The sequence below is a fragment of the Larus michahellis genome, chromosome 5 (assembly GCF_964199755.1).
Source record: "Larus michahellis chromosome 5, bLarMic1.1, whole genome shotgun sequence".
Classification (NCBI taxonomy): Eukaryota; Metazoa; Chordata; class Aves; order Charadriiformes; family Laridae; genus Larus; species Larus michahellis.
The window spans coordinates 76,212,580-76,225,452 of record NC_133900.1 but is presented as its reverse complement, the minus strand read 5'-3'; the positions used below and the strand labels follow the sequence as shown (position 1 = coordinate 76,225,452).

General features: G+C 39.5%; 1 protein-coding gene across 19 annotated transcripts in view; it reads right to left on the bottom strand.

Annotated features, from left to right (window-relative positions):
• The window catches only part of CRACD (capping protein inhibiting regulator of actin dynamics), a 141,432-nt gene that overhangs the window by 61,321 nt on the left and 67,238 nt on the right, over positions 1 to 12,873 (bottom strand). The window lies entirely within an intron of this gene.

Here is a 12,873-nt window from a genome sequence, read left to right as displayed (position 1 = left end):
GCGAGAGAACTCTGAAGGATGTATTGTAACATGATAGGACGCTTGTAGGAACAGCCTTACAGATCAAGCTGAGCACGTATTTCAGCACTCTGATTTTATTTAACACTCTCCTGTGGAAAAAGCTAAAGGAGGTTTTAACTATCAAGAGCCAAGGTGATTTGGGATTGATAGCTAAGACCTCCTGACTGATCTTTCATGCGATATTCATTCGGTACATTGGTTTGTATAACTGCTATTTGCTCAGTCTTCCCCGGCTACAAAGCCAAAAATAGCTTACCTTTTCCACGAGGGCAATAAGGTGTACCTGCAATACTGGGCAACTCTTTACAGGTGCTAAGAATAACAGCAGCGGATTTCATAAAGCCAGAAAAAAACCGTCATTATATTATCATCCATGTTTTTAACTTTACAAGAACAGTTTAATGTCAGTAACTGCCATGTAATCTGGAGGCTGCGTTTTCCAAGGAAAATTGTGCCAGACACTAGTGTTTTCTGAAGCACCCTATAGTACCATGAAACGGGGACAGGCATTAGGCAGTCTATATTATTGTCATAAAAGAAGCAACAATGGTGCAAATCCCTCTTAGAAAGCCATAAACTTTTGAATATAAAACCTGAAAAAGCCTTCATTATGCAGTTCTCTGTCAACACAGGCTGAGCCAAAGCCCACTACAGTACTTCTCTGTGCTCTGGGTGAAACTTCCCAGAGCTCCTGTAGCTCCTTTCGCAGAGGTGCCAGTCTTCCACGAATAGATCTTTGCATCCAGGATTTAAGGGAAAATAGACCCTGCAAAGCGAGGCTCCCAGGTCTGCAGTTTGGCATACAAATGGGTGGTCTCATTTTCAGATCTCCCAGGAACCAAGTAGCTTATAGCGCAGTAAGATCCCCTACAGGAAATGCATGTTTGAATGCTGTCTTTTCCGTTCTTGCACGGTGTTGGATCAAAATCGTGCCATACAAATTTTACCCAAAGACCAGCAACAGCAAGTGGCTAAGCTTAGGCCTTTACATCCCAGACATGTTTAGATCAAACAGGGCTTCTCATGAAACTCAGGATCTAGAGAAAGATTTTACTTTTTTAATGTGAAACCACAGAAGTTTACCGTTATCTTCTGGTTTAAACAGAGGTCCTCAGCACTTGCGTAGCCATCACAGAGACTTTTGAAGTCAGTAAGGTAAAGCTTTTAACAGAGGAAAATTTTAATTAATCTTTTGTACATACTGCATTCAATAATACTGATTTCTTAAGTCTTCCTCTATACAATCCATTAAACGCACGTTATTAGTTTATTTGGGGAAACATTTCAGAATCCCAAGCTGCTTAGCGGCCGCATTTTGCCAAGCGCTGGAAATACAGACGCGCAGAATCATTTCTCCAAAACACAGGAAAGTGGGATAGAACTGAGAATGAGAAAAGATGAAATAAAAAAGTTGCGAGTAATATCCTCCTGTCTCCCTCTCCTCTGAGGTATCTCACACAGATATTTTTTTTTTTGGCAGATACATCAAGACTTAGGTGTAATAATGACTTTAGCGACTTCTTTCTTTAGGGACATGTTTTATTTCATTAATGAAACATTCTCAGGAGCCGAGAGAATGGCTTTCACCCAATTTCATTTTTAATTAAAAAGAGCTAAAAAAAATAATAATAAAAGAAGAAGAACAGAAAGATTAAACTACTCTGGTCTGACAAAATGCATGGCTTTTTGACCCATCTCAAAGGGCTGCTTCCTCCACCCCAGCAGCTGACAGGAACAAGATTCCCTCCAGCAAATAAACTGCTTTACCCAGCCTCCTCAAGCCTACCCTAAACCCCAGTAGCAACCCTCCCAATAGCCAGCAAGCCAGGATTGATTCAGACCATGAGAGCTTACAGTAGGGCTCAGGACTATCAGAAAGGCTGCACGGCTACCTGAGCAAATGCTCTGTGGGTCACAGCTGTGGTCACTCCCCCGGGCACATTCTGCAGCTATTCAATTCCTCTGCAGTTTGATCATTTCAAACCCCATGACTGAGATCCAACTCGAAGACCAAGAGATGAGCATGAGGATGTCGAAAAGCATAGGTGTCAAGAGGTACCTCTGAGAGGGACTAATCTAGCGCCAAGGTTGGAGATGAATGAATGACCATGAAACAATATGCTAGCTGAGAATGATTAGCAGTGTTTAATGATCACACAAGGTTATCAAAGAATTTTTTGTAACAGCATCTGAGGAGCAGCATCAGTCGGACAACGGGCATGAAGACAAGTGATGGACAATCCTACAATAAAGAGGGAGAAGCGATTCTCCCTATAACTTCTTAACATCAGCGTTATCTCAGACACTGCCAAACTGCCCACCACCAGTGCCACAGCCTTTCTCCGTTCAAGCAGGGATGAAAATCGAAACACAAGCTTTTCTTATACATCGAAAAATTAAATGAAAGAGGATCAAAAGGTGAAGTGGCAAAAGTTAACTCTGTGCAGTCAAAATTTAAAGGGAAAAATAAAACTTCTTTCAATTGACTTACATGAAAATAGGTTTTAATAGTTCAAGAGTGTAATGCAGTAGACATTTAAAAGGTCCCAAACAACTCTAATTCATGCCAAATGCAACAAAAATTTCGGCACATGTGGTGTTTTGTTTTTACATTTTGTTCTGTAGAGAATAATTAAATAATTCCCATCACTGAATTGGCAACGCTGCCATCCACTGATGCCAAACTGAGAGGTTTGCCCCCTCTCCCCAGCTTAGCTGACTTCATATTTCATCTTGAGCTATTTTGGATGCGACAGGAAATTGAGGCAGTGAGATTGCTAAAACCTTGTCATAAGTAATTGTAGATATCGGAGGTTATTAATGCAACCATAGATTTGGCACGGGCACTGGACCTTTAACTCAGGCAGCATGGTTGCTCAGAAAACTTACCTGCTAGTTTAGAAACCCCACAGACTACTTCATTTAAGTACTCCAAGCTATATGCACTCAGTGGAGAATACTGAGGCTAGTAAGAGAAATCAAGTAAATGAATGTGACAGACAATGAGCCAGGCAAAAACCACTTCCCTGGAAGCCAGGGAGTTTCTGAAGGGTGGTTAATGATACAAAAGGCGGGATATATTATTTAGACAAAGCACGTCCCATAGGAACTATTCTGGGGCTATAAAGAGAGGTCTCAAGTAACATAGTTGGACTCGTCTCTCATTTGTCCCTTAAATGCTGGTTTTCCAATGGAAAAACTCTCCAGTTAGCATAAGAAATTTAACAACATATGGCGTTTCCAATGGTACGTACAGTCGTCCTCTTCCAATTGGCTTCTTTAAATAAACTCTACATGGAAATGACGAGCAAGACTGCCTGGTACCCACTGAGCAAACTTTGAGAAATTGTTTTTCATTTTCCTTGCTAGTGGACAGGGGCCCCATTTCCAGATACGCAGTCCCAACAGCAAGGTCCTCAGCGGCAGCAAAACCACAAAGGGTCGAAGGGAGCAGAGTCTCCTGGGGACGTGCACCTCCGGCCTGGAGCGAGCACTGACTGCAGAACGCCCACCTGCGCCCCCCACGATGCGCTTTTCTGAAACCAGAGTTTTTAACACAACACCTCTCTGAAGCCCTGATTTCATGCAACCAAAGACAAAAATGGGGATTTTTGAATGTCTTTACCAGAACTCTCTGTTGGAAAGAAGCATCTTTTGTATTAATCAACATCCTTGCACCAAAGCAAAACCAAAGTGTTGCTTCTTGTCTTATTAAGCCACAAACCCTGTTTAATCTTGCTCCGTTATTGTCGTATCTATGAGCAGATAAATTTCCACCAGGTTGGCTCAACTAAGCAATTTATGTTGCTGTGATTTTGACATTTAAAAAAAATTCTGTTACACAACCAGAGCAGAAATAAAAACACTCGAGCAGCTGAAAGAGTAGAGCTGAATAAGAACAGGAACAGATTTAGGAATAATGAGGTCACCTCACACCTCAACACGCATGAAGTTATTCTCTTCACTCAAATAACTTCACGTTCAGTAGTAGTCACGGCACAAAATACCACACCATTTTAAAGAGACAGAAGCATTTTCAACACTTTGGCCAATTAGAAAAATGAACATGGAACAATACCAGTCATGTGTTGCCCTTCCAGCTTTCTTCTGGCCTTATAGATGAAGAGAGAACTAAGGAGGGAGAAAAATATTCCCTTCCTCCTCACCCCCTCAAAGTAAGAGACACCTAATCCAAGCGTGTGGTTGCAGCTCCAGAGCACGGAGCAAATGTGGCATTTATGGTGCTTCAGAAGCATCTCGTGCCTGCTCGAGCTCTCAGGTGTTGCTGTGGTGACAGCACGACAGGTATCCTTCTCATCAGGTGTTGTGGCTTTTCAGCCTTTCTTATTCCAGATACCTACAGTCTCTTCTTTATTTAGCCAGGGAGAGATATGATATTAGCTTCCCACCAAACTGTCAAGTCACACAAAAGCAAAATTCAGTGCCACAAGGTCCGGCAGTGCCGGTGTTAGGAGCTCCCGGGGAGTGTGGAGGAGGAGAGGACTGGTGGGAGGTGAGGAGAGACATATCCAGGTGACTGGAGGTGAACGAACAACTGATGAGTGGACAAGAAAGGAAAATGAGGTATCAAGACAAGAGTAAACGGGGCTGAATCTTCATTGGACTGGTAATATCTGTGCGGTCAAGAGTTGGGTTTGTTTCATTTGCTTTTAAAAAGACCCCAGAGAACGTGTTTTTCCGAAACGGAGAGAAGAGTGCAGCAGCCAGTACCTAGTAAAAGAAAGTTCTAGATGTCAAAAATCGCTCAAAAAGCATGACTGCCTACTGAGCTAAAGCATGATATTGCCATCCCTAAAAGGGAATTGGTATCTAAGCAGATACAGATTGGAATCACTGACTCATCCACCCTGGGCCTTTAAGGCAAACTAATGAGAATGAAGAGCTGACAGAAGGAAACGAAAGGGGAGGAAAAGAAGGAGGCAGAGGGGATTTAAACAAGATTAGCTACATGTGAATCCTAAGTAAAGATTAAAATCACTGCCTCATGGATTTGGGGATTTCGGAAGTCAAGGTCATGAAATTAGCAGAAAACTGGCAGTTCATGAGCTTATATGATGACTCTTCCGGGGGCAACTTTCAGCAGTATTTTAACTCCTCAGAGCTACCATTGCACAGTTCTTCCAAGCTTCTTAAAACCCTAAGGAGAAATTGCGTCTAAAGGGAAAAGCATCTAAAAATCCCCACACCCATTCCATAATTAGGTCAGCCATCTATTTTAATACAGACAACAAAGTGTTTCCCCCCCAAAAAAAATCATTCTACTATTTATATACCCTGCCACCACGAACAGAGGCAAGCACTCATAAAAAAGGTCAATAGCCTGGGTCTAGTTCTGTCACACTAACAAAATAAACATATTATATATGTTTATATATAAACATATATAACATTGTATAAGCATAATATAATAAACACCATTGGTGGAATGATCTTTGATGATCTTGCTCCCCAAACTTTTACTTAGATGATATAGATTACAAATCCTTTAAAGCCAGAGAAAGCATTGTTTTCTTCTTCTTCTGTAACTAATGCTCAACATAGGTCACGTCTCTTTGCAGAGTAAGTCTTCTTAGAAAATGCTTTATGCTTTTTAGAATTAAGATTTCAATAAGAGTGTTCAATATCTCTTCATTCATACATATTCGTACTCGCTTTCAACTGACTGAGTTGTAGGCTTGTCCATTTACAGCTTTGTCTAGACATCACAAAGGCTATATAAATTGCCCTTATGTACTTAATATGAATTACAATTTATTCAGCTATAGGTGATGATGAGTGCCTGTCATTTTCATGTGACAATCTTTTAAAATGTGTTACCTGGCCTGTTAATTCTAAAATTGCTGGGCCAGTTTCCTCGGAAAGGTGCTAGTTTCCATGAGGGCAGCTGAGAACATGACTAGGGAAAAAAAGTAAGATGTCTTCAGCCTGTTTCATAACACTTCAGCAGAAGTAAAATATACAGATGGTATTGTTTTCACTGATGATGTATGCAATTAAGACACCAAAACCCCAACTGACGAATTCAGCTTAATTTATCCTCAAGCAACTTCCTGAACTGGAACCTAAAAGAATTGTTTTCTTTATGATCTGGTTTTCCACAATTTCTTTCTGTCACTGGAGATTTCCCTATGGCAGCTTTCTTTTTATAGCTTAACAGAGGAAATCCCATAAGTTTGGGAGTAGAAATGATTATATTTTGCACCCTTAAAGATAGCATTGCCTCTTATTACTAAACTTTGTTGATTTTTGCTGCGAGACTGTAGAAGAATGAAAGAAGTAGGGTTGTTTAGCAGGCTCTCAGTGTTTTCTAGGACAAAATGTCGACAGAGAAAGTTTAGATTCAGTATCAGGAAAAGTTTCTCAATAAAGTATATTAAACGACTAGGCACAGATATGAATTGCAAGAGTATTCACCTTGACAAGGTACTCAGAAACAATGAAATGAACAGTCCTACACTTAAAAGAGGAGAGACAAAATGAACTGAATACAGTATTGCTTCTCAGAGCCGGTTTCTAGGGCTCTTCCATTCACAGAACACTAGAATTAAGCTGAACATTGCTACAGCTTGCAATGGTGGGAAAAAGAAAAAAAGAAAGGGAAGCAAGGGAAAAAACACTAAATCAAATCATAGAATCATAGAATCATAGAATGGTTCAGGTTGGAAGGAACCTTAAAGATCATGTAGTTCCAACCCCCTGCCATGGGCAGGGACACCTCCCACTAGACCAGGCTGCTCAAAGCCCCATCCAGCCTGGCCTTGAACACCTCCAGGGATGGGGCATCCAAATGTAAAAAACTGTAACTTAGACTTCCTACAGAAATACTTGGAACCTCCTAGCCCAAGCGACCAAGTACGCTCCCGACCATGTAAGAAAGACACTGGGAGACCCATCTGCAGTAAGAAGGAACTGCAAGACCAGCCTGGGCAACTCTACAGTTTTCAGCCACAGGCATAAGCAGTTTCTTGGCAGTAATTTTTGAGGAAGGAAGAGGCTTCCTCTGTAAATAAAATGAAAATGTGTTCTGTCTCTTTAATTTACAACCAAAAAAACGAGTTTATTTTTACAGTACCTGAATCATCAGTACCCAGTACCTCAGAGTGAATATTTTGGTTAGTATCCCTTTCAGCTGCAGCCATGTTTTTGGGTAGGTTTTTTTTTTGTTTGGTATTTTTCAAATGTTACTGAAACAAGAAGTACAGCACAACACATTTATATAACCACTGAGATTTTTGAAATCAAACACAAGCTTAATATTCCCTTATTTTTAAATCACTGTTCTTGCAGTAAACTGTCTTACATTTTAGGCTTCTTTGGGAACTATGCAGTAGTAGTATTGTGAGGGTGCAAAAGTTGTTACATTATGAAATCTTTAATATATGAAAATTATAGCTGTGCTTCGTAACAAAATGCAGCAGCACCAGTAAGTCATACCTCCAAGGAACCACAGAGCCCTGTAATAAGAAAGTCACATTGTGCAGGACATGTTTTCCATCTTACTGTCTGTATTCCTTCCCCTGATTAGCAATGGAAACAATTAATAGCATCATATATTTATATAATAAATATTTAAAATAATATTTTCAGTATTCCTATGTAACACAATAAACAAATAGTGCCATACATGAACACTATATAAAACAGTACAATAAACAGTATTATAGTATAAAGCACTGTATTGGCTACCTGAACGCTGCAGAAGTACAAAGAAACCTTTTCACAGAAAACAACTTTCTTCATATTACACTCTCTAGTTGCACGTTTTCCATACTTTAAGTTTCTCCAAGGAATAAACAGCTACATTAATGGGCTCAATAAAAGATACTCCTATGTAATATAGGCAGTAAAAGTATTATAATGGCACATGGTATCTTCCAGATCTAGCAAGATAGACTTTAAAATTACAGCATTTGTCTTTCTGTAAAACATATAGGCAGATTAAAATAACAGCTTAGAGGCCTTGAAGAGTTTTTTAAGTGAAACTCACCTACTGGTTAAATATTTTTCATACTTTCCTTCATCTCATCTCCAGAACCATTCTTTTCTGGGGAAGAAGTCTTACTTTTAGACAATAACATAAGCAATACGGAAAAAAAAAGATAGAAAACATTGTTTTCTACATGACGTTGTTTTATCCTGAATTATATCAACAAAAATTAGCATCCTCAGCTGGACCCTGCCATGGAAAACATTATCCAAGCGTGACAGGAGAGTTCAGCTCCCCTTTCTACTTAATGGTAAAGATGGTGGAGCTGAAGAAGGACCTTGTCTTGAAGACACCTCTGCAAACTGCCTGCTCAGGACATTGCAGATCTCCAAGAAGTTCGGGGACCGCAGTGAAACACGAAGTAAAAATATCAAAGTATGCACGGGCAGCTTTTTTAAAAGCTGTGGAAGTCTCTGAGCTGCGTTTCAGCTGAGAGATTCATTCAGATGGGGGGGAGGAAGGCCACAGGGAATTTTAAATCTTTGAATACAGAGCAGACAGTCAGTCCACTGCCAGCACTGAATTTAACATGCTGTACCATAATTAGCTCTGATATCTACATGGGTGTCTTTTCCTTCTAGAATTTCCCAAAGAGCTTTACCTCTCTCCGTCCTAGTCAGCCACTAAAGCCCAGAGCTATAGTGAGCTTCCAGCTCAGGGAAGCACTAAATCATATTAAAATTGAGCGTGTGATTCTCTTCTCCTGAATTAGATTCTAAGATTATTTAGCCATTGCTGGATGCTTAGAGCGGGACATCACAAACACAAACACCACTTCAGCAAAGTCAAATAAGGATTTGTGACAGTTTTTGCCTGTCCCAAACCTACAAACCTGAATTCCTGAGTACCCTTAAGATCCAAAATTGAACTTTAAAATTCTAATGTAGGGGCAGCAGTACAAAAAAAACCTATAGAGAATCCTTTCATTGCCCCACTTCTAGAAGTACTAGAGGAAGCATAAATCACCTTTTGCCCTCAGATAATTTTGCCTACAGTACTCTTCATTGATATTCTCTCAGAATTCAGCACAGAAGAAATCAAAAGAATCTAACCTAGAGATTAACTAAACCTGGATTGATTGTATAAACTCCTGTCATCAGCAGGAGCACAAAAATAAAAAAGCCTAACAGAAACTGATCTAAATTTTGCAAATATGGCTCCTGGCCTTGCGAAAAAATTGACTTGACAGAAGGAATCTTGAACACATTGAAAAAGCTCAAGAAACAGTCAGGCTTCACAATTTGGGCCCCATTTTGAGCTGTAAGCTGCTCCAAAATACTTCTGGTGAGCACGGAAATCTTGCTTGGAAGTATCGAATCTAACTAGGAACAAAAACCTCAATTCCAATTATAACTTGGTAATTAAAATAAAGAAACATATTTAATTAGAACCAAGCAGTACTGCTGCAATCAAATCATTTCACAAAAATTAGCTGTGCCTTAGAAGCTAGAGTATTCATTTTTCTAAATCTCTCACTCTATATTAAGTACAAAGACTCAAAAACATATAGGCATCTAGAGACTGAATATAAATACTGATTTTAACATCGATATACCATCCAGTTTATCCAAGGGAAGTAAAAGCAGAAAAACCCCTCTATTCTTGCAGAATGATCAAACCAAGTTTTTGCATACTGGGTACCTTCCTGGGAAAACAGAGCGGATGTGAAAGTCAGCTAATGTAGGTATATATTGAGAGGCTTAAGGAACATGAAAAATGTGACATGGCAACTTGTTTCGTTCATTTGTTGTTTTCTTTATAGTCGTCTTACCCTTATTTCAAAGCAAGGTGATCAAAAATAACTCTGTTCTTCACCACGACAGTATTACTTTTCAGAGGAAATTTCTGTGCAGGAGCCTGTGCCACTCACTTCACTCTCCCCAGGCTCTCTTGGACATCCCAAAGTTAGGTGTTGCTTCTACATTACAGTAGAACTACCTACTGCCCTCCTACTTCCCTACCAGTAATAATAAAAAAACCCCAGCCCTCTCAACTTCCAAAAGCTTACAGGTTGCCATCCTGGTAAATATTAGGCATGGATCTCACAACTCTTAGAAAGAGGAGGATCAAATACCTGGACTTATAGGCTGGTAGCCTCCAACTCCCTATAGGTTGGCCACAGAGACAAATATACACAAGTAGATTCCCCAAATGATACGTGAAATAAGTAACTGATAATTACAGCTTACTTTTCAGGTCATCAAAATCTTTAGAATTTTCACTGTGCAAGTCCTCTTCCTATTCTTGCCCTGCCACGATCAGCAGACGGATTTAACCACACGAGCCTACAACTCCTGCTGCAAAGTTCTGTGCAGTTCTGCAGACGGTGTGATGTTCTGAACTAATTAGTTAATTGCATATCAGAAAATACTTTCCATGGAACTGTGAACGTAATTTCAGATTGCTGCGACTCTCAGGTCATCCTCTCTGTTGTTCTTCCTCAGACATGGAGGAGACAAAGAGTTGGTGCTTCCTAAGTAGGACACAAGTCAGGGAGGGCCATGTAGTGGGCAGATGTGGCTGCAGTAAGCACGGATGAGTTTTCTAGGTGGTTTCACATTAAGACTTATTCTAATTATCACTCACATTCATTGCAAATATAATACAAAAAAAGTCTAGAAACCTAGAAAATGAATCATGAACAAATGCTACAACATAATGTTGATTAAACCATGGTCTGTGTCTTCTTGGCAGGACCTCTTCTTCAATAAAATAAGGAAATAAATTATTCGCATAGCTGGTTATCGCTCAGTGACTCATTTCATAAAATCCTTGCAGTTTGTACTTCCACAAAGTGACTGAAAGAACACAATCAACTGTATCCATAGTCATCAGTTATTGTAAGAAAGAAATCTGAACTGGGTAAACATAAAGAACAAGAGAGGCAAAAGAAGGAAAACAAGAAATTAATGGAATATAGGGGGAAAACAGCTTTGGAAGATACAAATGAAATCAGAGACTTTAGTAGAACATGAAAGAGCTTTTCCTAGTCTTCCACTTTTTTTGAAGAATGAAAACAAAAAGTGTGCCTTAAAGGAAGCCTGAAGCCTCTGGAGAAGCAGGATGGGGTCACCAATAAACACGGGTCTGAAGCTGTAAGCGTTTTAACCCAGAAAATGTGAAATGGTAGAATGAGCTAGAAAATAATGTACGTCTTAGAAAAAATAAAATATTAGACTTCAGTAAACTTGATCAAAAATTGACTAACACGACATTTACAAACGATTTACAACAAAAAGAATCTGATGGATAAACAAAATCTCTACTCACAGTACAAATGATTTCCTGACAAAGTTTTGGTCCTATTTTCTGCAGGAAAAAGCAGAATATTCTGACAACAGGATATGGGGACAGGTTATGAAAGAACACTGGGTGGATGTAGGAAAAAAATAGCTTTAATTCCCTCGGAAAAAAATTATATGCAAATTCTATACAGAAATATATGTGTTACATACTTTATATAATGAAATTCATATTAGCTAATCAGGAGATGGTATTCTGACTGAACGCTCTCATAGGCAGCTCTTTGAATATTTGTATTTTAAGCCGATGGGTATTGTATTTTACTTAGCAAAGTAAAAAATGTGCTATTTGAAAACTGCCATATTGCACGCAAAAATGAAGTCTATTAAAAGGAAACAGAAGACAGCTCAGAATCTGTAATTGTTACACACAAGCGTCAGGGAAATATGAAGTTAGAGAGAGCAGGCAGACAGCATCCTGCAGGCATCGAGCATGGGTGGTGTGCGCTTTCCATGGGTGGTGGCACACTTTCTATCTCCCCGTTTGAAAAAATAAAAACATATCCTTCCCATAATACGTTAACAGATGACATCTCACAAATCGGTATTTCAAAAACACGCGTGCACCTTCAGCTGAGGTGTAGGAGCTGTTTATGGCAGAAGAATGTCCTCATGACCGTGATCGTCTCAAGAAAAGAGAACCTTTTTTAATTAACAACAAGCCACTGTACTTCAGCTGGTAATTTTCAATGAGCTGTCAATATCCGCCAGTCAAACATACATTTTGGCAAGACAGTCATAAGTAAGGCAGGACTCTTAGTTAATTCATAGCCTTTGTTAATTCACAGGGTGATATAGGTTAGGCAGGACAGATTCTCTAAACCACATAAATAACTTCGAATGGCAGAACCACGTTGTTTTGTGCAAAAGCAACGACAGCATTTACGCATTAGATGGACACCGAACTCAGTTTTATAGGAATGCAGTGTAGAGTAGTGCGTTTGCAGACGAAGTCGTTGGTGGACACATTTGCCCAGGGACCACATTATTACCTATCATTTGCAATGCCAACGTTCTTCCCAGACCAAAAAAAAAAAAAATAAAGTGAAAAAGAAAACAGAAAATCTGAATGGAAAAAATCCTCTGCTGCTGTCACTCCACTTTCAGAGGAAATGTGCACGGTATAGGATGTTTTAACTGTTTTCAGCTTCTTCCAACACTTTTCAGAACTGAAACGACTAAGGCAGTAGACTTGTAAATATTTTAGAATAAACAATAAATCCAAAACCTGTCAGAAAGGAAAACAGTGCAGATCCGTTCTGATAAAAGCCTAAACGGTGAACTATTACTTAGCACTAATTCCCAGCGGCAGCGTTCTACAAACAGGCTGTATATCTGCCTTGGCAAAACGAGAGCTGCTTGGTAAACCAGAGACTACATAAATCTTTGCATGGCTAAGAATAACTTCAGTGCTTGAAATAAAAGAAAATATTTGCTGTTGTGTGCAGTGCTTGTTTTCTTTTTTCCCAAAATATACAAAAAAGCTACACAAAAAGTAGTTCCAAGTACAGTAACACATGCATTACAGTCTTCCTTTAATAC